The sequence below is a fragment of the Dama dama genome, chromosome 4, assembly GCF_033118175.1.
Source record: "Dama dama isolate Ldn47 chromosome 4, ASM3311817v1, whole genome shotgun sequence".
Taxonomy (NCBI): Eukaryota; Metazoa; Chordata; class Mammalia; order Artiodactyla; family Cervidae; genus Dama; species Dama dama.
Genome location: NC_083684.1, coordinates 19619954 through 19642624, shown reverse-complemented (window position 1 = coordinate 19642624; position 22671 = coordinate 19619954). Strand labels below are relative to the sequence as shown.

The window sequence follows — 22671 nt, the reverse complement described above, 5'->3', positions numbered from 1 at the left end:
GTGGCGTCCATCCCACCAGGAGTGCGAGGCGGGCTTGCCTGGCACAGGGATGACTGCCGTGGGCAGGGCGACCTCACACGTCCGGCGTCAGGTCCTCGCTCACTCTCTGCACGGCTCGCGGGCGGTCATGGAGGCTCCCCTGCCAGGCCTAGGGAGGGGCTTCTCAGCACAGCCCCTGGTGAGCGCCAGTGCCCAGCCTGGCTCTGGGTATCACCACAGCTTTTCCTCCTGGAGCTCAGGGTGAAGGGCAGAGGCGGGGGCGGTGCTCACCCAGGGCTCACCAGCACTGCCCTCTGAGCCCCTCCCAGCAAACACCTCAGATGAGACAAGCGTCCTGTCCCCGGTCCACTGTGAGAGCCACCCAAACGCCTGGATCGCGTCTTTTCATCCACAACCACCCCAAACCGAGTGCTGACATCAGCTCAGCACGAACCGAGAACCATGATCTGTGCCCCACTGACCGGCGCTCAGACACTGGCTCAGCTCTAACCCCCTGCCGATGCGGACACAGACCTGACCCGAGAACGCACACCGACCCAACACCAAGCACCTGCCACGTGGACACAGACAACCACCCGCCGACGCAGACACAGACGTGACCGGAGTTCGGACACCGCTCAACACTAACCACCTGCCACCAAGAACAGAGAAGGGACGTACCGATGGACAGCAGCTCAGCGTTAACCACGTACAACATAACCAGTAAAGAACAAGGGAAACAAGACAGGACGTGGCGCAAATCAAACTCCAAAGAGAAAAGGAAGCCGTCCCCTACCTTGCGGTCCCTGGTCACAGGCCGGTATCTCTGCTCCAGGGCCGTGCGGTCCACCCACCTCTTCGGCTCCACACGGCTCTTCTCTCTGGGCCGCCAGCCAACCCTGTGAACAACACACGAGGGTTTAGACGGGACATGCAGGAAGCGGCCCCAGGACTTCCTGGTGGCTCAGTGGTAAGGAATCCACCTGCCGACGCAGGAGACACGGGTTCGACTCCTGGTCCAGGAAGATGCCACATGCCTCGGGGCAACGAAGCCCGTGTGCCACAACTACCGGACCTGTGCTCTGGAGCCCGTTGCAACTGGAGAGTGGCTCCCCTGACTGCAACTGGAGAAAAAGCCTGCTTCCAGCAGCAAAGACTGAGCACGACCAAAAAAAAGAAAAGAAAAGCAGCAGCAGCCCCAGGACAGCGCCGGGCTCAGGAACCTTCACACCCAGATGTCTGGGCATGGCGGTGGGGTGGGTGAGGGGCCCCGCCAGACAGCCCTCCCACGCCATCCTCGGGGGACTCCCTCAGGTGCCTATCCCGGGCCCCACCAGCCCCCCAGCCTACATGTGTTGTGCACACTCCCCCACAGTCACACCCCCACGAGCGTGGGCACAGACGGTCATCGGCGGGCTCGAGGTTTCTACGGCCAGGTTTCCATCACACTGTCCTTATTTCTCTACCCCGCGCCCCCTGGAGATGGCCAAGTAGCAGCAGGTTCTAGCATGTTCTTGTGGGTCACTGCAGTGTCCCTGGGAAGGGGTGTCACTCGGGGGACAGTGACATCCTGCCCCTCCCCATGGGTGCCCCCACACTACTCTGTGCAGGGCCAGCTGAGGCCCCACGATGCTCTGTGATGGCGGTGGGGAGGGCTTCCGGGACTGGACCCTCCTCTGAGGCCTCTGCGGCCGATTCCTCCAGCCTCTCAGGTCCTCGGTGTCTCCCTGCGACCTTCCAGCCAGCAGCTCATGGTCTGGGACCCCTCTGCCTCATTGTCTTCCCCCACCCGGCCTCTCAATCGCTCCTCTGACGCCTCTAAGGCACTAGTTCTCGGTTCCCATCCACAGTCCCTGCAGGTTAGGAGGAAGGAAGGACTCATGGCCTGTAACAAACACCTCTTTACAAACTGCACTGGATTCGCAGGCAAGAGACAGGTTCCGTCCCAGCCCCAGGGCTGGCCTCCGAGGACACCCAGACCTGTGCCCTGTCTTTCGGTGCCTCCCTCAGGACTGTTGCAGAGACAGAGAGAAGTCATGAGGATGTGAGAGGCTCCAGGCCTGAGGGGCTCTGGAGGTGACCGCCCCTGCCCAGCAGCTGCCAGCCTCGCTGGGAGCCCACGTAGGACTCACACGCCCGCGAGTGTCCAGGGGCCCAGTCTGATTCTCCACGCCTCCACCTGCACCCCATGTCCAAACGAGCACTCATGAATCTGGAGCACCCCCCTCGCCCCGAAAACCTGCCTTCCTGTGCTCCGGTGAGATTTCACATTTGAGAAGCACATAAGGGCCCTCCTAGCACAGCCGTGCTTGCGGAGCCATGGGTTCATCCTCTCTAGGTGCGTGCCGGCTCACGCCACTCTCCTCTGATTTATCTAGGATCGTTTGGACTGTCAGCGAAACATAAAAAATAACTGCCTGCAGAGGCCAAATACACTGCAGGCTCCTATCTCACTTGCGGTCTAATTAATAGTTTCCAGGTTGCCATGGCCCATGGGAACATCTGGGCCTCGTCTCTCCAGTCCACAGATGTCGAGGCCGAGTGGAGGCTGGGCTTCAGAGACCCCTTCTCACGCTCATTCTTCAAGGCTGTTTGTTCCTTTTTAATCTTTAAATTGGAGTGCGTGAACATGTTTGTAAAATAGACCGGCTCTTTGCCAGAGGGCTGGTGGCACCCCTTAAGATCTGTGGACCACGTGAGGCTACGAGGGCATTCTCGAGACCCTTAGAGACAACGGACGGCTAAAGACAGTATTCTGAGGCTTCCAGGAGCCGCAGTCCTTTAGTCTAAGGCAACCCTTCTTTCTATTAAGTCTTTCCCAAGTATAGCAGACACACAGAGGCATCCAGCAGCCCGCACTGCCACACCCTGCCCCACACTGCCACGGACCAGAGCCCCGACAGGAAGCACAGTGTGGCCCCAGGCCCCTGGCCCTGGGGACCAGTCCAGCCACGGACACGGCAGGTGGTCAGCAGGGTCACTCTGTTGGTGGAGTCCGTGTGTAGCTCCACTCATTCAGCACTATGAGATGCATCATCCTTTTATTTATAATTGTGGTGAAATACACACGGGGTAAGACTGACCGTCCTGGTCACTGGTCAGTGGTACCAAGTATATGTGCAGTGCTGTGCCTCCATCATCCTCATCTGTCCCCAGAGCCCTTTTCACCTTGAAAACCTCAAACTGTCCCCACTAGATATGCCCCCATCTCCCCATTCCCAGCCCCTGGCCCCACCTCTACTTTCTGCCTCCGTGGATCTGACTGCTCCAGGGACCTCATATCGGTGGAACCATACAGAAATTATCCTTTGGTGTCTGGTTTATTTCACTCAGCTCGATATCCTCAAGGTTCATCCATGTGGAAGTATGCGTTAGAACTTCCTTCCTTTTGGAGGCTGACGCTCCGTTGCATGGATGGACCACATTTTGTTTATCCACCATCTGTCAGTGGATATTTGTGTTGCTATGCTTCTTGGCTGTTGTGGACAATGCTGTGTGAACACAGGTGTACGAATATCTCTGAGACCCTGCTTTCAATTCTTTTGGGGTATGCATGCCGTAAATAGAACTAGAGCACCAGGCTTCCAGTTTCTCCACATCCTCACCAACACTTATTATTCTCTGTTTTTTTTTTTCAAATAGGAGCCCCTGGTAGCTCAGCTGGTAAAGAATCTGCCTGCAATGCAGGAGAACCCCCCTCTAGTTCAATTTCTGGGTTGGGAAGATCTGTTAGAGAAGGGATAGGTTACCCACCTCAGTACTTAGAGAATTCCATGGACTGTATAGTGCAAGGGGTCGCAAACAGTTGGACATGACTGAGCTACTTTCACTTTCATCCTGATGGGTATAAGCCCAAGCAGAATCTTGTGATTCTGACTTGCATTTTCCTAATGATTAGTGATGCGAAGAGCTGACTCACTGGAAAAACCCCTGATGCTGGGAAAGATTGAGGGCAGGAGAAGGGGGTGACAGAAGATGAGATGGTTGGATGGCATCACCAACTCAATGGACGTGAGTTTGAGCTAACTTTGGAAGATGGGGAAGACAGAGAAGCCTGGCGTGCTGTAGTCCATGAGGTCGCAAAGAATCAGACACAACTGAACAGCAACAATGATTAGTGATATTGAGCATCTTTTCATGTGAAAGATCTTTCCACATTTTTTCTGTAAATTCTGTCTGCCTGGAGGTGGCTTCCGGCACAGGTTACAATGAACAGGGCTCTGACAATGTAACTGGGGAACAGCCTTTGTGAGCACATGTGAGCATCATCCACCCTCCCGGGAGGGGAGTGGGTGAAGAGAGAAGGACTTTTCAAAACTCTTGCCCATTTTTCTGTTGGGTTGTCTTTTTTTTGTTGGTTGGTAGGAGTTTTGTGGAAATACATTCTGCATAAAAGCTCTTTATGGACTGTGTCCTAAGAAATGCTGTAAAAAAAAAAAGCTATGACTCTTCCTCCAAAGGTCGTTCCTTCTGCTGCACACATCATGCCAATCTATCCATCCCTCTGTCTGTCCATTCATCCCACCATCCACGATCAAGATCCCTGTCTTGTCTAGACCTTGACACCACCCCCCTCACTCCTCCTGAGACCCAGCAGACTGCCACCCTAGGGGCCCTCCTTCCACGCGCTGTATAAGCCCCCCTCCCACGGCACCGAGGCATCTGCGGGCTGGTCCAGGTGGCCGTCCACCCCTGCTGTGACAGCGTCCCTTCCCAGGTGCTGGGAGCTCCCAGGCCCTGCACCTCTGCCTGTACCGGTCCTGCTGGATCTGCTTCCCTGTGAACTCACCGTCCACAGCCTGTGTAGCTGTCAGAGCCCCTTGCCCATCCCACCCTGGTGACGAGGAGCCAGGCCCGTCCCCAGGTTCTCATGCGCACTATCTGTTGCAGAGTCTGTTATTAATGAAGGCAGAGATGACAGTGGCCGAGCTTGGCTAGAAGCCAACCCTGGACTAGAGCCGTCCACGACTCCTCCCAGCCACCCCGTGAAACAGGTTGTAGTGTCACCCCACCCTACAGGTGAGGACCCTGAGGCCCAGATGGGCAGAGCAACTCTCCCCAAACCACACACTGAGCAGACTCCACTATTCCAGAGCAGTTTCGGCCTGGTATGGGGGGCGGGGGCACAGCTGAGTGGTCTCCACGTTACTGAGCTGAAAACCAGGATAAATGAATGAACTAGGGGATGAAGGCTGCAGCAAACAGCACAGCCTCAGAGACAGAGGACAGAGTGTTAGCACTAAACCAGGGCCTTCCCATCAGCAGGGCCACCTGGGACCAGACTGTTCTTCCTGTAAAGGAACAAGAAGAAGGTAAAAGCCAAGAGGAAGATAATAAGCAGAGAAAACGAGCCTGGGAATTTTCCCCTAAAGCAAGCATGATTGCTTTGGACACTGGGATCTGGGCACAGTTGGAGAGACATCGGGTCATGATAAGTGTTTTATTTCATTTGCTGCGGGCACAGGGGATAAAGGCTGTCTGAAGCCTGGAGCGTGAGGCTGCAGAGAAGCTGAGGTGATAAACAGGCTGGGTGAAAGCTGCCGCACACCCGGCCCGTGCCCCAGGCTGTTCCCACGTCTGCTGACGCTCAGGTCGGGCTCTGGCAGAGGCTGTCCTGGCGGCTGTCACCAAGCCATCAGCGCATAGTCTCCGGGGCCCCTGCCTGCTCAGTGCTGCAGGCGGACCCTGAGTGTCGAGCATGAGCTGACTCCCTGGCTGTCTGTCCTGAGGAAGGATGCATCCGTCCTCAGGAAGATGGCGGGGTTGGGAGGTTGGGGGCTAGGGTGCGAGTCCCCTTCAACCAGGAGGTCAGTACTGTGGGCCCTGCAGAGGGTGTTGAGTGTAAGCCGTGGTCGGGGGTGGGTTGGGGGGGACACCCCTGAGCACCCTCTCCTGCTGCTGGTCAGATCTCCACCAGCACCCAGTCACCTGGGATCTAAGATTTGAGAGAAACGTCCCTGCTGGGCTTGGAGTCTGCTCCCTCGAGAGCTCTAGAGGACAGACAGGGGCTTCCTCCCATGGGCTCCCTCCCAGCCAGCGGGAGCAAGAGCAGGAGGCACTAAGCAGGTGCCTGCCCCCCACCGTCCCCTTTGGACAGTCAGAGGGGACCTGCCCACTGACCTGCCACACCCACACCCACTGGGTCACCACCTGGGTCTGGAGTCCCAGCCGGAGACTCACCAGCACCCCATGGCACCTCCTCTTTGGCTTCCCCCGGCCACCCCCACCACCCTGATTCACACACACTGGGCCAGACAGGTGCCTGGAACCACCCGTCAGCTCAGTTCAGCTCAGTATTCGGGAGCACACGCCCGAGGCAGCCAGAGGCCACTGACGCAGAGCCCAGGGTCCCCAGCGGCTGAGCAGGGAGTAGCCAGGGGAAGACGTGGGTGTGTGGCCGGTGGTGGGGGGCAGAGGGAGTCCGGCCAGCAGCCCCGTCCCAGTGATACCTGGGGTGAGCCAGTACCCACCGCAGGCTCACCGTGACACGCACCTCCTCAGGTGTAGACTGGGCGGAGAAACACATCGGGTGAAGGAGGGAGGACCAAGGAGACACAGGATTTGAAGAATGGAGGGACCAGCTCGGCGAGATGTGGCTCTGGGGAAGCCTGGCCCCCAGGGCTCTGCCCGCCAAGGGTCTGATCGCCAGGGAAGCATGGACCCATGCTTCACCTTGGGAACCAGAACACCGGACACACCTCTGCAGCCCCTATACGGCCTCAGGGGAGGGAAGCAGCGGCTAATGAGCACGTGCTGTTTACCGAATGCAGGGTGTCAGCTCAGTAACCTCCATGGCACCCCCATAAGCAGTATCGCTTATGCCCCCGGGGCTCGGAGTAAATGACTCGCCGAGGTCACCACAGCAGCCTGGATGCTAGGGACCACCTAGAATGTTCCATCTCAGCCTCCGGACCTGTCAGGAGGGAGGCTCAGGCACCGCCACAGGGAGGCGCCCACAAGCCTCACCCAAAATGATGGAGGGCAGCCCTGCAGACCCTCAGGGGGAGCTGGGCACAGGCCAGAAGGACAGGACGAGTCTGACGGGTCAGCGAGCAAGCTTGGCCGTGGACGCAGGTGCTACACAGGTGACCGCAGTCCATCCCGGAAGCAGATAAACAAGTGCTGGGGGACAGTGCAATGCCAAAGGATAAACATAGAGGAGATGACAAGAGTGCACCTGAAGCAGGAGGGACAGAGCAGAGAGGGGACACGCGTGTGATAAGGCTCACGCAGCCGGCGGGGGGTGGGGGGGGCGGAGGAAATCAGGAGATGGGCTGAGGGTGTCCAGTGAACGGTTTTCTTGTGGCCTGTTTGTCTGCAAAACTTCATAGTAAGATGTGGAGAAAAGACAAAAACAGGGTGAGGGTTGGGAAGAAAAAGAACAAAAAGAAAGCCCCGAAGTTTGAACCCAGGGGAAGGAGAGCAGACTGGCTCCTCTGTCCCCACAGCTCAGTCTGCAGCACGGACGCCTGAGGGCTTGAGTGGATGGGGCAGACGGCTCAGACTCAGAGGCGGGGTCCCAGGAGGGCTTGGAGCCTGGGATTAATAAAGCTCTGAAACACTCGTGTCTGGGGACACTTGCCAAATCTTGCCAGGCCAGGAGGACCCCCCAGGGCCTGGGTGAGTCACCGTGACCTCCTCCCTGAGGGAGCAGAGCAAACATGCCACGGCTGCAAAGACCAGCCAACAAAGAGTCAAGAAGAAAACAGGCAAGAAAGTACCATCAAGGCGCAGCCAGAGAACATCCACTGAGCCAAGCTGAGCAGGGGACCTTTCCTTGGAGTCCAGGCAGAACCCCTGAGGTCGGGCCTCCACACAAGACACAGGAGACTCAGATGAGGCTGAACCCATCCCCAGAGCAACGTTATGCTTCCCTACAAAGGCCCCCAAAGACCCCCAAAGACCCCACTCCCTAGGAGCCCCCACGACCCCATGACCACAAAGACCTTGTGAGGCTTCCCCCACCGTGGGTCCCAGTCCCCCCACGTCCCTCCCCCAAAGGCGGAGCTGCCGTTGCCTCCCTTCCTGGCTGGGGTGGACCTGCCTCACCCCAGGACTGCCAGGTGCTCACCCTCACTTCCTCTCCTCCTTGCTCCCCTTAGCCGAGTGGCCAGAAGCCCAGTGGTCAATTTGGTTAAAAAAAAATTAGCAAGACAATTAGTTGACACCACCACTTGCTGCCCTTTCTCTATTAGCCCGGAGAGTCTGAGGGCCCCTGAAGCTGGTGTGGCCGCCCCGCAGCACGACGCGGCCCAGGGGCTAGTCCCTACTGACTAACTGGGGCTGGCTCGAGGAGGGACCTGTGACTCTGTGGGCCCCGCAGCAGAAGGCAGGGGAGCACGCCTGCCATGGAGCCAAAGGCGGAGGGCGTCCTCTCTGAGACTGGGCCCCCTGAGCATCCAGCCACTGCCAGTCCTCCTGGTGCAGACGCCCAGCATGGGGTGCCTGGACGGGGAGCTTGGTTTCGGGAGCCAGGCCCTCCTGCCACACAGCTCTGGGGGGCATCATAAGGTGGTCTGCGTGCCGGACAGTCCTCTGAGTGGCCTCACTGACCTCCAACACCACCCAGAAGTCATGACGGTCAGTTCCCCACAGGCTGGGGGGCGGCCTTGGCCACTATCTTACAGGCCTCTAAGGGGCCGAGGCCTCGGTGCAGGAAAGACCACCTGGACGGGGCTCATGCCGAGAGGCCTGGCCACATGAGGACAGCGGGAGAGCGGTCTGCGGGAAGGACACTGCCCTGGCAGCTGGGCCCCACAGCAAATCCCCCATGTCAGGGGAGCATGTGAGACTCTGTCTGAAGCCCAGAACACACCCTTGCCCCCTGGGAGCCTGTGTGCAGGGCTGCATGAGGAGGAGCCTGGGGTTGGTGCTCACCAGCCCTGAGATGGCGTATGGCCCTGCGGCCACAGTCCGTGAACCAGCCCCACTCCACTGGTGGGCTCCTAGGGGTGGGCATGCCTGTCCGTCTGCTGCCCCTGCTGGGCGGGGGACCAGTGGGGGGAGCTAAGATGGATTCCAGGCCCACTCCTGCAGGGTGATCTCTAAGCTGCCCACTTCTATCCCTGAGCTGGCCTTAGTGACTCTCAGCAGAGACGTCCTGACACCCAAGCTCCTTAGAGGACCGACTTCCTGTGCTTCCTGCACCCCAACCCTGCTCCCACCCAGCTCCTCCCCAACACCCTGCCACCTCCCTCCACTCAGGTAACTTCTGGCGAGCAGGACTCAGGCCAAGGGCTACCCTCGGGGAAGACACGTGATGTCACTGCTGACCCTACACAGGACCATGCTCATCACCACAGCTGTCCAGCCATGCCTCACAAGAGAAGGTGTGTGGTCAGCGAGTCCCAGCCTGGCCTCTCCTCATGGGCTCCTCCTGGGAGGGTCCTGCTCCACGCAGAGGCCCCAAACTCTCTGCACACCTGGGGAACACGGGGCAGACAGACCCCCACTCCGGGGTCTAACATGTTCCGGAAGAGACTCTCGACCCACATGGTCCCGATTCTTTTCTCCACTTGGAAGACTGGATTTTCACAGGATATTTGCTGGATATCTGCTCCACTGTCTCTGATGGTGTGGATCCATGACCAGTGGCCCCAGCCCATCTTGGGCTCAGAGTCCCTCATTGGCCAGAAGCTCTGTTTTATTGCCCTTTGAATAATTTCCCAAGATAAGCCCTTGAGAGTTTCCTTGTAAGCACTTAGGCCTTTGTTTATGAGGATCTTAGATCCCCTAAGAGTGTTTAGAACTCACTGAAGCGTCCTCTTCCTGCTCACCACCACCTCTTAGGGAACTCAGTGGGCTGGAAGCTGTCCTTGATCTCTGAGATCCAGGGTCCCAGGAGAGAAGCCCCCAGTTAGGAGCCTTTGCCTGGGTAGGGGTGGGGTGGCCCGGGTGGGAGTGGGATGGGGGTGGGGGGGGCCCCCCCTCTGCTCCACAGGCTCAGGCTGCTTTCCTAGAACAGAGGTCCCTGGGGAGGGCTCACTCCTCCTGTTAAGAGCAAGCTTGCAACCACGCCTGGCATTCCTGCCCCCACGAGAGCCAGCCGCCTACCCCAGCCTTGCGGGGCCCCGCCATCTACCTCTTCTGGGCGGCCCGCCCCCTCTCGTGATGTGTTAAATGCTCCTGCCAGAAGCCTCTGGAGCCTGCCCAGCTCTTTTGTTATTTCAGGTTGCTGTGTTTCCAGCACAGATTCCCATAGATTACCACCGGCATGGAGCGGCCTCTTCCGTCTGAGCCCCGCGAGCCCGATTCCCACCTCTAAGTACCCAACCCCTAAGCACAGAGCAGTGCGGTTGGGGAGCAGAACCCAGCGAGAGGGTGGGTGGCGGTACATGGCCACGAGGGGCGTGTGTCCTCGGCCACCAGCCTGGCGGCTCTGGGAGCCAGTTCCCTGAGATTCTGAGAGCAGGCAACCCTGAGTCCTTGTGCACCAACGGCCTCAGGGGCACCCACAGAAGCCTCCTTCTGGTGGCTGGGGAGACCCAGGATCCCATGGGCCCTGGCCCCTCAACCTCCAGGCCTCCCTCCTCGGCCCATAGGAATGGCAGCAACCTGCCGGCAGCCCCCTCAAACAGGCTGCTTCCTGGTGGGCACACAGCACATGGGATGGGGTCCTCAGCAGGTGGGATGCATGAGGGCTGGGGGTGCTGCCGTGGACACAGACGTGCTGGTCCATTTATCCTCTGTGTTTGCAACCCCCTCCAAGCCGGTTTTGGGGCCAGTATTGCGTGCAGCACAGGGCCTCCATCCTGGATGGGGGCTCATAATTCCAAAAGGTCAAGGTGGGCTTTTCCCCGAAGGAAATGAGCCTGGCTGACCCTTCTGGACTGCCTAGAGTATGGCCCCCTGCACCCTACCCCCTTACTGTGGGCCCCAGGAGGCCATGAGACACATGAAAACTATGGTCCCCACATCAGAGTCACAGTGTCCTCCAACCTCTCCAGACCCCTCCCAGGTTACAGTGACGAATCCCCTGCAGGAAGGAGGCCCTCCATATGCTGGCCCAAGACCCCCACTTTCAGCTGAATCCCAACACAGCTCATCTTCTCCGCCTTCTAGAGGCTGCAGGCCGTCCTTGGCTTGTGGCCTCATTGCTCCAGTTTGTCTCAGATCTCTGTCTCCTCCTTATAAGGGCCCTTCCCTCCCCCTGGATGATTCAGACTAATCTTCCATCTCAAGATCCCTAACTCAGTCACACCTGCAAAGTCCCTTTTACTAGGTCACATTGCCAGGTCCAGGGAGAAGGCTCTATTATCTTTCGGGGTCATTATAGGTGGGTTCGGATTTGATAACAGAGGAAGAAAATGGGGGCTTTTAGATCAATGTCATAGTAAATAGGGGGCCACTGAACATTACAGAGAAGAAAAATACCCAGAATTGAGTGGGAAGGTCTGAATATCTCCGAGGCCCAGCTCCTCGAGTGTAGAGCAGGCGTGAGAGTGACTCCTGCATCCTGGGGCAAACGTGAGGAGGCTGCTCCCGATGTGTTTCCTCTGCTAAGAGGTAGCTCCATGGGCTGGGGTGGGTCCTCTCCATTCATTGCTAAAGCCCCCAGAGTGTCAGCTGCTTTGTCACCATCGCAACCACCGCCACCGTTATTATTATTAATCCAAACGCCTCAAGACCCTATAGCTTCTAAAAGAAACAGAGGGTTCAGGCCAAGTGCTACAACGCTCAGCATCCCTCCAGCAGCTCGACCCCGAGGACATCTTCCCTCCCACGTCTCTGCCGGAAATTTCAAGCCCAGAACCTTGAGTGAACTCGCACTCCTTCTGGGCTGGACCTCCTCCATCCCATGGCGCCAGGGCCCCCTGCCGTGGCGGGGAAAGCTGATCAGAGGCAGGGGACAGAGCTCCTGGGCCTCAAGGTGAGGCGTTCTGAGCTACTGAGTTGTGCTGAGCCATCTCTTTCCTTCCAGGAACTCTTCCTTGAACAAATCCAAACATCATCCAAGTGGTCTTGAAACCGCCCCTTCCTCTGGGACCCAGCAATGCAGAGGTCCTGATGATGCTCCCTCAAAGGTGAGGGTGGCACAGAGTGACTCATCCACACACACGAATTGCCTTGGTCTCTGTTGGTCTCCCGAAACTTTTCATCTGTCAAAGCCTTTTCCCATTGTTCCGTGCTAGATTCTACTGAAATAACCTCGGCTTGCGACACAATCACACATTTACTTATTCTATGGATGTTTCCTTACATTACACAGAAGGCATGAGAGCCTATGCGGTAGCAGAGAATGCAGAAGGAAAAGAAACTTCTGGACCATTATTTCAGTTTATTTCATTCTGGAACCGAGGAAAGGAAAGTGTTCAACACGAAAAGTGATGCTAGAGCCTTCCCTGCTATCTCACACACACTCACCTTCCACAAAGCTTAGCCTCACGGTAGGAACAGGGTTTGGGGGACTTGGTCAAAAGTTTCAACCTCCCAGAACCACATCTGCACAATGGGCATAAAACAAGCATCTGCTTTATGGTTGTGGAGGTGAAATCAGGGAGCACAGGGCTGCATGTAGAAGCTGCTGGCACATAAAGAACATCGATGCTGTTGAATGATCACGATTGAGTTTCCTCCCCTGGTTTGGCACCCAGTTTAGCACCACATTCTCACTGTTTGGATGCTGGATAAACACTTGAGGAATGAAGAAGACCACAAGGACAGCCTGCATCTACACACCAGCCAAGAGGGACTGGCGACTTGGTTGTGAACGACAGCTTGTCTTAAATTGGTTGGGGCCAATGTCCAGGTTTGGGGCTTGTTTCCAGTACCAAACATTAACAAACTGAGAACAGAATGCATGTTTTATATGTCTATGTCTTAAGGAGCTGCTGAAGATTCTACATTGAAACTACAAAGCATTATTGGAAGAAATTAAAGAAGACCCAGATAAATGGGGAGATATACCATGTTCATGGATTCAAACACTCAATGCCCTCATGATATCAATCTTCCCTCAAATTTATCTATAGATTCAAAGCAATGAAAATCATAGAAGACTTCCTTTTTTAGGTAGAGATTAATAAGTTGTCCCTAAAAGTTATATGAAAAGGCAAAGGATCTAGAATAGCCAAATGGTCTTTAAAAAGAATCACAAAGAGGAGTTACAGTATCTGACACTAAGTTTTACTATATATCTATAGCCATCAACAGAGTATTTGTGTTGTAATGTGGAAAGGCAAATAGTTTAATAAAACCAGAAAAAAGAATTCAGTCTAATATACACACACAGAGGGAAATCAGACTGGATATGGGTGCACCCCTGGCAAGATTGTGGGGGCAGCGAAAGGAAACTCACTCAAGACTCATAACACAGAAAAGCACCACCTCCTCCAGGAACCCATGGTTCCAGCTCAGCTCTGACAGCTCAGCTGTCATGCTTGCACAGGTAGCTTTCTCTCTGGGCACCTGAGCTTCCTCGTTGTTAACATGCAGGAATTGAGAGAAACGATTGCAAAGACAGCTCCACAGTTCTGTTAGACCGAGTTCATCAGTGTGTTACAGAAACACAATTAGTCTACCACCTCTCCCTCTCTAGCACTATTCTAGCATACACTCAACTTGGTAAATTCCACATAAGGTAAAATTAACTGGAGGAATTTTAAAAGAATACTGCAACTCTTGGAGAGAGAAATTGGAGCCATAGTGGCGATATTGCCAAATCCACAGCATCCTTGATTTTGTAATGAAAAGTAGCCAGAGTAAGTGCCCCAGTACTCCTGCCAACCCCAGGCCCATGCTGCCTCTCCACTGAGCCCCGTACCCAGGTATCACCTACAACACACCAACTCTGCAGGGTGCAGATGACACGTAACAACATTCTGAAGCTGGAGGTTCAGAAAGCAGGGAGTACAGGGAGGGTGGGGTTGATGAACTGGGGCTGGAGTCAGGAGGAAGGAGGCCCAGGGAGGCAGCATGTTTGTGGGGTGGCCCACACAGCTGTCCTCTCTGGGGGTCACAAATGTGTTCACTCATCCTTTACTCATCCTAGGGAGCTGCCTGGCCTTAGCCCTGGCGTTAGGCGACCCAGTCATTTATTCAATAAAAGTTGTGTCATACTCTTTCCGGCCCCATGGACTGTGGCCCACCAGGTTCCTGTCCATGGGATTTTCCAGGCAAGAATATTAGAGTGGGGGATTGAACTCACATCTCCTGTTTGGCAGGCAGAGAATCTTTACCACTGAGCCACCAGGCAAGTCCCAGGGGACCCAGGTGAAGTTGACCTTGCAACTGCAGGATTAATATGGTGGTCATCCTCAGGCCCCACTGGGTACAAGAGAGACAGATCCACACCGACCCAACTCTGCCAGGGGAAAAGCAACTCCAAGCACACTCACTCACTCATCCACCCTGTCACCTCCATCCTTTGTATGTGCCATTCCCTCTCCCTAGAACAGTGGTCTTCAAGGTGAGGTCCCTGGGCCCCAGCATCAGCATCACGGGAAATTTGTTAGAAACCTAAGTCATGGGCTTCATCCTGACCAGTGGATCAGAAGCTCAGGTGTGGGGCCCAGCCATCTGGGTTTTAACAGGTGCTCTGCAGATTCAGATGCATTCTCAAGTGGGGACCACTGTGCCAGAACATCTCTTCGCATCCCCCTCTGCCCAGCTGACACCTACTCATCTTCAGTACTCCCCTCCTCCAGGTAGTCAGTACCTGCCCCAGCCCCTCCCGCTTCCCTCACTACTATCCCTGATGTTGTTCCTTCTACTCTTCTCCTGGGGCGAGGAATGTAGAATGAAGGAGTAAAAGAATACAGACTTGAATGAGTCTTTTCTGGGGTGGAGCTGGGTCTGTGAACATGAGTGAGTTGGAGTTCTCAGTCCATCTTGGGAGGCAAAGAACAGAATGGGCTCTGGGGGCCACCTTAACCGCTTCAGTGGGGGGCACCAGAGCCCCAGCCTGGCTGCAGCCCCAGCTGGAGAACATCCAGTTGTCACAAGCTGTTCAGTCTGGCCCCTGTGGTCTGACCAGGCGGCCACTGTTCTCTTCCTTGCTCTTCGTCTTGGAGCAGCCCCGATCCAGGGTAAACAAGCTTCGACAATCCAGAGAAATGGCCTAAAAATAGGCTGGAGGCTTGATTCATGGGGGGAGGGATGCTTGGGGATGAGAACCCCCTCTTCGGGGCTGACTTATTCGGGCCTGTCTTATTCGGGACTTATTCGGGCCTGACTTATTCGGGATGAGGAAGGTGGCTGTCATGCAGTGACTCATCTGGGAACTCAGCAGTGACTACTGCCTGTCAGCCTTTGATTTTTCCCAGGCAGCTGACCTCCTGGCCTTGGACACAGCTCCAGGACTCACACAGGAGATGGTGCAGGGGGCGTGGGAGGACTGGGTCCAAGGTGGGAAAGGCCTGAGGCTGATGCATCCCTCCCCCAACCTCTGCTCCTGAGGACCTGCTGAGACCAGTCCATCTGCCTCACTGCCTCATCCCCCAGGTCTGCCCTGAGCTCCTTGTGCTGCAGGGCCTGGCCCACGACAGTACGCGGATCCTGGGGGGACGTCCTCATGGGAAAGGTAGGGGTCTCCTCAGAACACGCTCCTGTCCTCATGGCAGTGAGCCTCCAATAGCAAAAGAAAAAGGCCAAGCACCTGGACCTGGGCCAGGGGGCATGTGTAGTCTTCTGGGAAGTCCTGAGGTTGGTTCACTGTTGTCCTTTCAGCACTGGTGTGCAGGGAGAGGGTCTCCTCTTGTCCGACAGTAGTTTCACGTCTCCTGGGGCAGGTTGGTTTCTGTGCTTTCCCAGATCATGGGCTTTCTGAGCCACACCCTTGGGCCCAAACATGGCCTGGTTGTCACAACGAGGTGCTGCTTTATCCTCATCCCTCCATCCATACACCCATCTGCCCATCCATCCTCCCATCCATCCAATCAGCATCCATCCACCCACCCATCCCCCATCCATCCACTGATTCTTCTATCCACCTACCCATCCATTTACTGTCCATCCATCTACCCATCCACTCATCCATTCAGCCACCCATCCACCCACCTACCCATCTACCCATCCATCCAAGAAATGCAAATAAATTGGCTACTCTGAGCCACTCCCTACACCTGCCCTGGGAGCACCAAGCTGATTGAAATGCTATTCCCCTGTGCTCCCCTGGAACCCAGGTTGGAAGGGACATGTCTCTCCTCGAGAAGTGTAGTCTATGGGTCCGTCAGCACACAGCTACAGAGCAGAGGACACGCACCAAGTGTGACCGCAGTGGAGAGGTACCCATGCTGCCGGGGGGTGGGGGACCGAGGGAAACTTCCAGAAGGAGTTGTATGTTTTGTGTCCCAACTGAGGTTCAAAGCCACTTGCAGACGGGGCCTGGATGCTGTCCACATGGACGTGGGACAGCTCAAACATTCACAGGCTGTGTCCAGGGTACCGGCAAGGCCCGCCTCAGGTGGGTGCCCAGGGATGGAGCTTCCGTGTGGAGCCAGTGAGTCAGCTGCCAGCCGAGGACACGGGACTGTTTTTCCAGCCTCCGAGAGCCACCTCCTGCATCTTGTGCCATTATAAGCAGTGACTTAAGCATCTAGGGAGCGGATACAGGGGACTGCAGACGGCCTGGCCGGGGCAGGGACGAGGATGGGGGTGCGGAGGGTAAACATTCCCAGCCCCAGCGAGCGTCTCCCCACGGGGGTTCGGTGAGCAAGTCAAACGGCTTTTGTTCCTTTTGTTTTTGCTCATTCCATAAAGGATTTTACTTGACTCATGATTTCCCAGCTGGCTCCTTCTGCAGCTTAAGAAAGCAAGAGTGAATAATTGCTCTGGCTTTTTGCTTCTTGGGTTTTTTCCTTCCTTACAGGAATGTGTAAACACCCTGAGGTTTTACAGACGGGTTGCCAAACCTCGTGTGTTAGAGACTCCACATGCTTTCGGGCAATGGCTGGCATCCTCGCCGGAGGAACTGGGCTGACCCTTTTGGCAGGTTACTCTTACCCAGCCATCAAGGACCCTGGCCTGGGGTGGGCTGGATCATACTCCCCCCACTGCATATGTTGAAGTTCTAGCCTCCCAGATCTCAGAATGTGACTGTGATTGGGGATAAGGCTTTTAAAGAGGGAGTTTGGGTAAAATTAGGTCATTGGGATGCAGCTGTAATCCAACACGACGGGGGTCCTCATGAGAAGAGGGGATAACGACCGTCTACCTGTAGGGAGAGAGGCCTCAGAGGGAACAAACCTGTCGGCACATTGATCTTGGACTTCCATCCTCCAGAACCATCTGAGGATAAGCTCCTGGTGTCTAAGCTGCCCGTCTGTGGTGTTTCCCCAGGGACACGAGCCTCCACACTCTCGCCACCCCCATGAATGGGCAGTAACCCCCAGGCTGGGTGTGGCAGACAGGCCCCATCCCTTCCCATACCCCTCCCGCTCTGGGGCATATCCACCCTCTCTCGGCTCTGGGGCGGGGACATGAGGGAGAAGAGGGCCCAGCGGATGGGGAAGCCCAGGGAATCCCACTCGGAGACAGTGGGTAAGGAGGACACTGTGTCAGCCTGCACCCACGGCTGGATGAAGTGACCGAGCTCTGGAAGAACCCCCCCAACCCCGCAGCTCTCCCTGTCATCCCCTGGGTCCCTGCCCGCCTTCCTCTCCACCAGGAAACCAACCACCCAGGGCCGTGCCGGCCATGAAGGACACACAGACTGCAGAACTGTCCTCCCCTTGTCCTTCCCACACAAGTCACAGCTTGATGAAGCAGGGGACCCCTGCGGCAGGTCTGAGCGGTGGTGGAGGCCAGTAGAGCCAGCCAACTGGGTCTGTGGGCCCCAGAAGGGCATCTGTGTGGGCTGGGCAGCCGCTGCGGGTGGCAGCGGGGACAGGCTTCTCCACGGGGTGCAGGGCTGCTCAACCTCAGCAGTACTGACATCTGGGGCCTGAAATGAATCATGACCCCCAAAATGTGCTGAGCCCCAGATCCTCCCAGGAGAGGTGGCGGGGACTCTCCCTCAGGGCCCCTGCCCACACTATGACCTCCACTCTGGCTTCCAGACCAAGAGGATCAATTCTGTTGTTTAAAGCCCCTGTGTGTGGTCCTTTGGTGTGGCAGCTGCAGGAAACTCATAAAGGGTACAATTCTCTATAGGGCCATCCCCCCACTGGGTCCTTCCCCCGCAGAGGGTGCCAAGAACATCTCTGGCCACCACCCACCAGATGCCAGCACCGGCCCCTTCTCAGGTTGTGACAACAGAAATGCATCCAGATGTTGCCAAGTGTCCACAGGGGCAGAGCTGCCCCTGGCTGACGCCCCCAGCAGAGAAGGAAGTTGCCCAACAGTATGGGGCCACACTCACGCCTGGGCCAGCCTGCCTCCTCTAAGGCCCACCCAGCTGGATCTGGGGACCCCAACCTTCATCCCAACCTGCCTGCCTCTGCCCTGTGTTCTCTGTCCCAGAATGATGGCACCGCGGGCCTGGGGACACTTGTGCCCAGACGGTGTCCCCTGAGGACGCATGTCCTGCTCTCGGCCAAGCCTCAGGCACACCTGCCATGGCAGGGGGGCGGGCCCATCCTCCTCGTCCAGGTGAGTCATTCCTGCTGAGCAACGCCCCGCCTTTCATGAGGCCCACAGTGGGGTTGTTCATAGACCTAAGGGCACTGGGCACCTACCCCCACTGCCTTCCAGCCGCTTCTCTGCTCCTCTCCCATCTTACCCCTCGCAGCCAGGCTGGTCTGTCTCATAGCTGCTTCAGGGACCACCTGTGTCATCACTGCCCAGCTGACTCCTAGGCCCCACCCCAGGAGTCAGTTCACTCTTGACCCAGAAAACTCCTACTCAACTTGCAAAACCCATACAAACGGGCACCTCCTCAGAATCCTCAGAGGCTCTGCCAGGCACATGTACCTCATGCTCACTCCACACTCACCTAATACCTTGTCAACAACTCTACTAAGCCTCTGAAACACTGGTATGTGGGCTCTGTGTGTGGTTTCAGTGTACCCCTCTGACTGTGTGTATGAGTGTGCCTGTGAGTGTCCTTTCAGTAGAGCAAGAGCTCTGAGACAGCTCTGTGCACACCTACCTAACATGACTCAGCGCCTGGTGTGTCACTCAGGAATTGCAGGAATGTCCATCTTTGGGGCTGTGTCCTTGGCCCTCCTCTGGGCTCTCATGAGAAGACCCAGTTCACGCCCATTAGCAGCACAGTCAGCCACAGGCTGAGGACACACAATGTCTGGGGCCCACTCTTTTGAGCCTCCCAGGCCCCAATAAATAAACTTCTCATGGAGCCACGGAAGCGCTTTTAACCCCCGCCACTGCCTTGCAGATGTACGTCCACCAGCTGAACGTGTGAGCTGACATGTGGTGTGCAGACATGGACGTGAGCGGATGAGTATGTGAGAGGCATGTTGAGCACATGTGCCTGTGAGTATATACATGGCATGTGCATAGGACGTGCTGGTGGGAGATGTGTGCAGACATGCACGTTCACAGCTGTTCCAGGGCCACGAGGATGCTGGCAGTCTGGGTCTGCAGGAGGAGAGGCCCTGCTGTAAACTGGGGAAGGCTGTGGGCCCTGGTGCAAACTGGGGAGAGGCCACAGGCCAGGGAACTCAGGGGCTTTTCACACCAGTATCCTTCTCTTTCCAACAGCCCCCAAGCCACTAGAGGGAGCATCATGGCTGCCAAGAGCCAGATGGCGCACCTGTCTCCCAAACAAGGAAGGGTTCACACCTCCCCCGCATGCACTGGCATTGGCAGAGACCCCCCTGTGCCACCCCACGTTGCCTGTGCTGCTCCATCCCAGCTCTGAAGACACTTCATTATGCTCTTGGTCGATGCCTCTGTATCCTGTAGAGCCCGAGTTTCAAGCAGCGTTTATTACCATATTCCCCTTGTTCCTGGCCCATAGCAGGTGTATAACGGGTGTTAAGGCTGAGGGGTCAGTACACCCTTGACGGCTGACCCGCACACAGGAGACCCAGCACTGCTCTGGCCGCCGGCTCTGCCTCCTCCTCACACAAGTATCAGGAGCAGCATGATGCTGTCCCAGTGTTCCTCAAGAGGTCCTGTCTAATTGTCAGGGTGGGACTGACTGGGAGCAGAGCACTCGTGACACCACCCCAGCTGACTGGGACAGGCTGGGCAGACCTGGCCTGCCACTCACAGCGCCGTGGACAGCTGGGCTGCCGGCCCAGGGTGGGCAGTGGGCACAGGCTTTCAGCTCTACTCTGCATGGGGAACAGACGGCATGGGGGGAGGGAGCAGAGACCAGGGGCTCTGGGACAGAGGGCCCGCCCTGTCTATACCAGGGTGTCCTAAGACCGACCACTGGGCCGTGTTGAGCCTGAAATGACGAAGGGCATGTGGAAACTCACGTGCAGACATCACACTGGCACATTCTAAGCTTCACCCAAAGGCAAAGCAGTGAACCAAAGAATCCAGTGGTTCCCCATACCTATGTCACACGTCAGTGTTAAAAACTAAAGAATCTTCTTCTTAACCACATAAGAGGAAAAAATGAAATCAACTTAACCACTTCTCAATTTTTTCCTGGCTCTCTCAACCAACTCGCCATTCTGGACTGTAAAATAAACAGAAACCACGAGGACATGTAGAAAATTCCCGAGCACGTGGAGGGCCAAAAGGCAGAGCCTTGAAACCCACTGCTGCACCAGGGCAGACCTGCCTAATCCACCACCGAGCGTGGGCATGGCACTCTGGCAGCCATTACCAATCGATCCCAGCCGACTTGTGAGGTGAAACCTGTCACTTGTCCATCATTTGACCCGGAATCAACCAAGGTCAGGAAGGGGAGGTGACTCACCAGAAGGGGCTGGACCTGTCTCCTGAAGCCCAGCTGAGGGCAAGGGCCATGGAGGGGAGCGACACCCTGGTCTGGGGGAGACTAACCATAAGAACCCTCTGCTGCATGATTTTCACTCAGCGATTCTGCTACAAAACAGAGCAGCTGGCTTTTCTCAGTGAAGGACAACAGGCTTTTGGAGGCTCTGGTGGGGCAGAAACAGCAGAGGCTGCCCCTGTGCCGTCCAGGCCCGGCCCCTGGCCCTGCCCTGGAGAAGATAGGGATCTAAGTGGCCTTAAGTGGACTGAGAGGAAAATGTCAGCTTTACTTTGCCGCCCTTGGGTCCTGATTGCCCTGATACGTGCATTTTAAAGAGTCTGAATTGAGTGGAGATTTGCCAGTCCCAGGCTCCAACCCCAGGAGATCAGAAGGCGGTTTTGAGCTGCCAGGGGCCTCAGCTGCTGCCAGAGCCAGGCCTGGGCGTCTGTCCGCCCTCCTGCCACCCCTGACATCACTCGTGTGGCTCTCACTCCCCACGCAGGGACTCAAGGCTGACTCTGCTCTCTCTCCTCACACCAGATTCCACTCCTCTTCACTTCCCCTGCACCCAGCTCCATGGTTATTGGAGGGGTGGGCAGCGCGCACAGATGCAAGTGGGCAGAGACCCCTCCCCAGGGAACTCACAGTCTGGTATGGACCCCAGGGAGGGGCACAGATGGAACCCGGAGGGATGGTTTCATTGCCTCAAACTAGAAGCAACCAAGACGCCCTCCCAGGTGAACAGGTAAGTAAGCTGTGTGCACAAGACTCAGCACTAGAGAGAAATGAGTTGTCCAGCTGTGAAAAGACACAGGGGAAGAGTAAAGACACAATACTAAGGGACAGACTGTGAAAAGGCTGAGGACCCTTTGATCCCACCTCTAAGACATTCTGGACAAGGCAGAACCGTGAGACAGTGAAAGGGTCAGTGGTGGCCGGGGTGGGGGGTGGGTGGGGAGGGGTGAGCAGGTAGGATCTTTAGGGCAGTGAAACTGCTCTGGTTGAGACTGTTATGTGGATACAGATCTTTATCCACTTGTCCAAACCCACAGGATGAACAACTCCAAGAGGGACCCTAACATATACTGTGGAGGGTAGTTAATAATAATCTATCAATATTAGCTCATAATTATTAATATAACAAACACAACACTGACACAAGATGATAATAATAGGAGAGACGGAGTGCATTTACACGGTAACTTTCTGTCCTTTCTGTTCCATTTCCCAGAAGACTAAAACTGCTCTAAATAAGAAACCGCTCTGTTAATTAGGAAAAATAGGACGGTTGGTGGTTTTCACCACAGTCCACTCACTCTCTAAGTCCTAACAGTAAACTCTCTCTCCTCAGATACTGAGTTGTCTGGTATGTTGACCTCCAGGACGCTAATGTGGGGGTAGGAATTAAAGACAGAGATGGGTGTCCTTTAGGGGATCTTTCTCTCACTATCGGAAACCCCATGATACAGTTGAAGGGAAAATAGTATTGGACATGATAAGGCTGGTTTCAAAGTCAGCTTTGCTGTCTGGTTGGGGTAAGCAGATCTGGCTCTTGGAAGAACCAGGAGATGCAAAGACTCTACTTCAAGGACTGACTGGGTGGGGAGGTGTCCGGGGTGGGCGGAAGCAGTGAAGGGCCAGCCTGTGACTGGGGGGGTGGGTTGTGGCAACTCACATGGGAGCGTCTGTGGAAAAAGAGGGAACTGGGATACAAGGCTTGCTCTGAAGTCAACTAATCCAACGAAGGCTTCCTCCGGCCTCACATCCTGCCTGGCCCGCAGGCACGTCTGGTGGACACCCCGAGCTGTACCCCTCCCCCAGCTTGGCTCCTCTGCGCCCTTTTGAACAGAAGGAGCCTGTCCCCAAGTTGCAGTGCTCCTGGCTCTTGGGAAGGCCGGTCC

At 56.0% G+C, this 22671-nt stretch overlaps 1 long non-coding RNA gene across 1 annotated transcript in view; it reads right to left on the bottom strand.

Annotated features, from left to right (window-relative positions):
- Window positions 1-795: 795 nt before the first annotated feature.
- The window catches only part of LOC133050129 (uncharacterized), a 121380-nt gene continuing 99504 nt past the window's right edge, over window positions 796-22671 (bottom strand). The window contains exon 3 of the long non-coding RNA XR_009691538.1: window positions 796-878. This is a non-coding gene — a long non-coding RNA (uncharacterized LOC133050129). The remainder of the gene's footprint in view (window positions 879-22671) is intronic.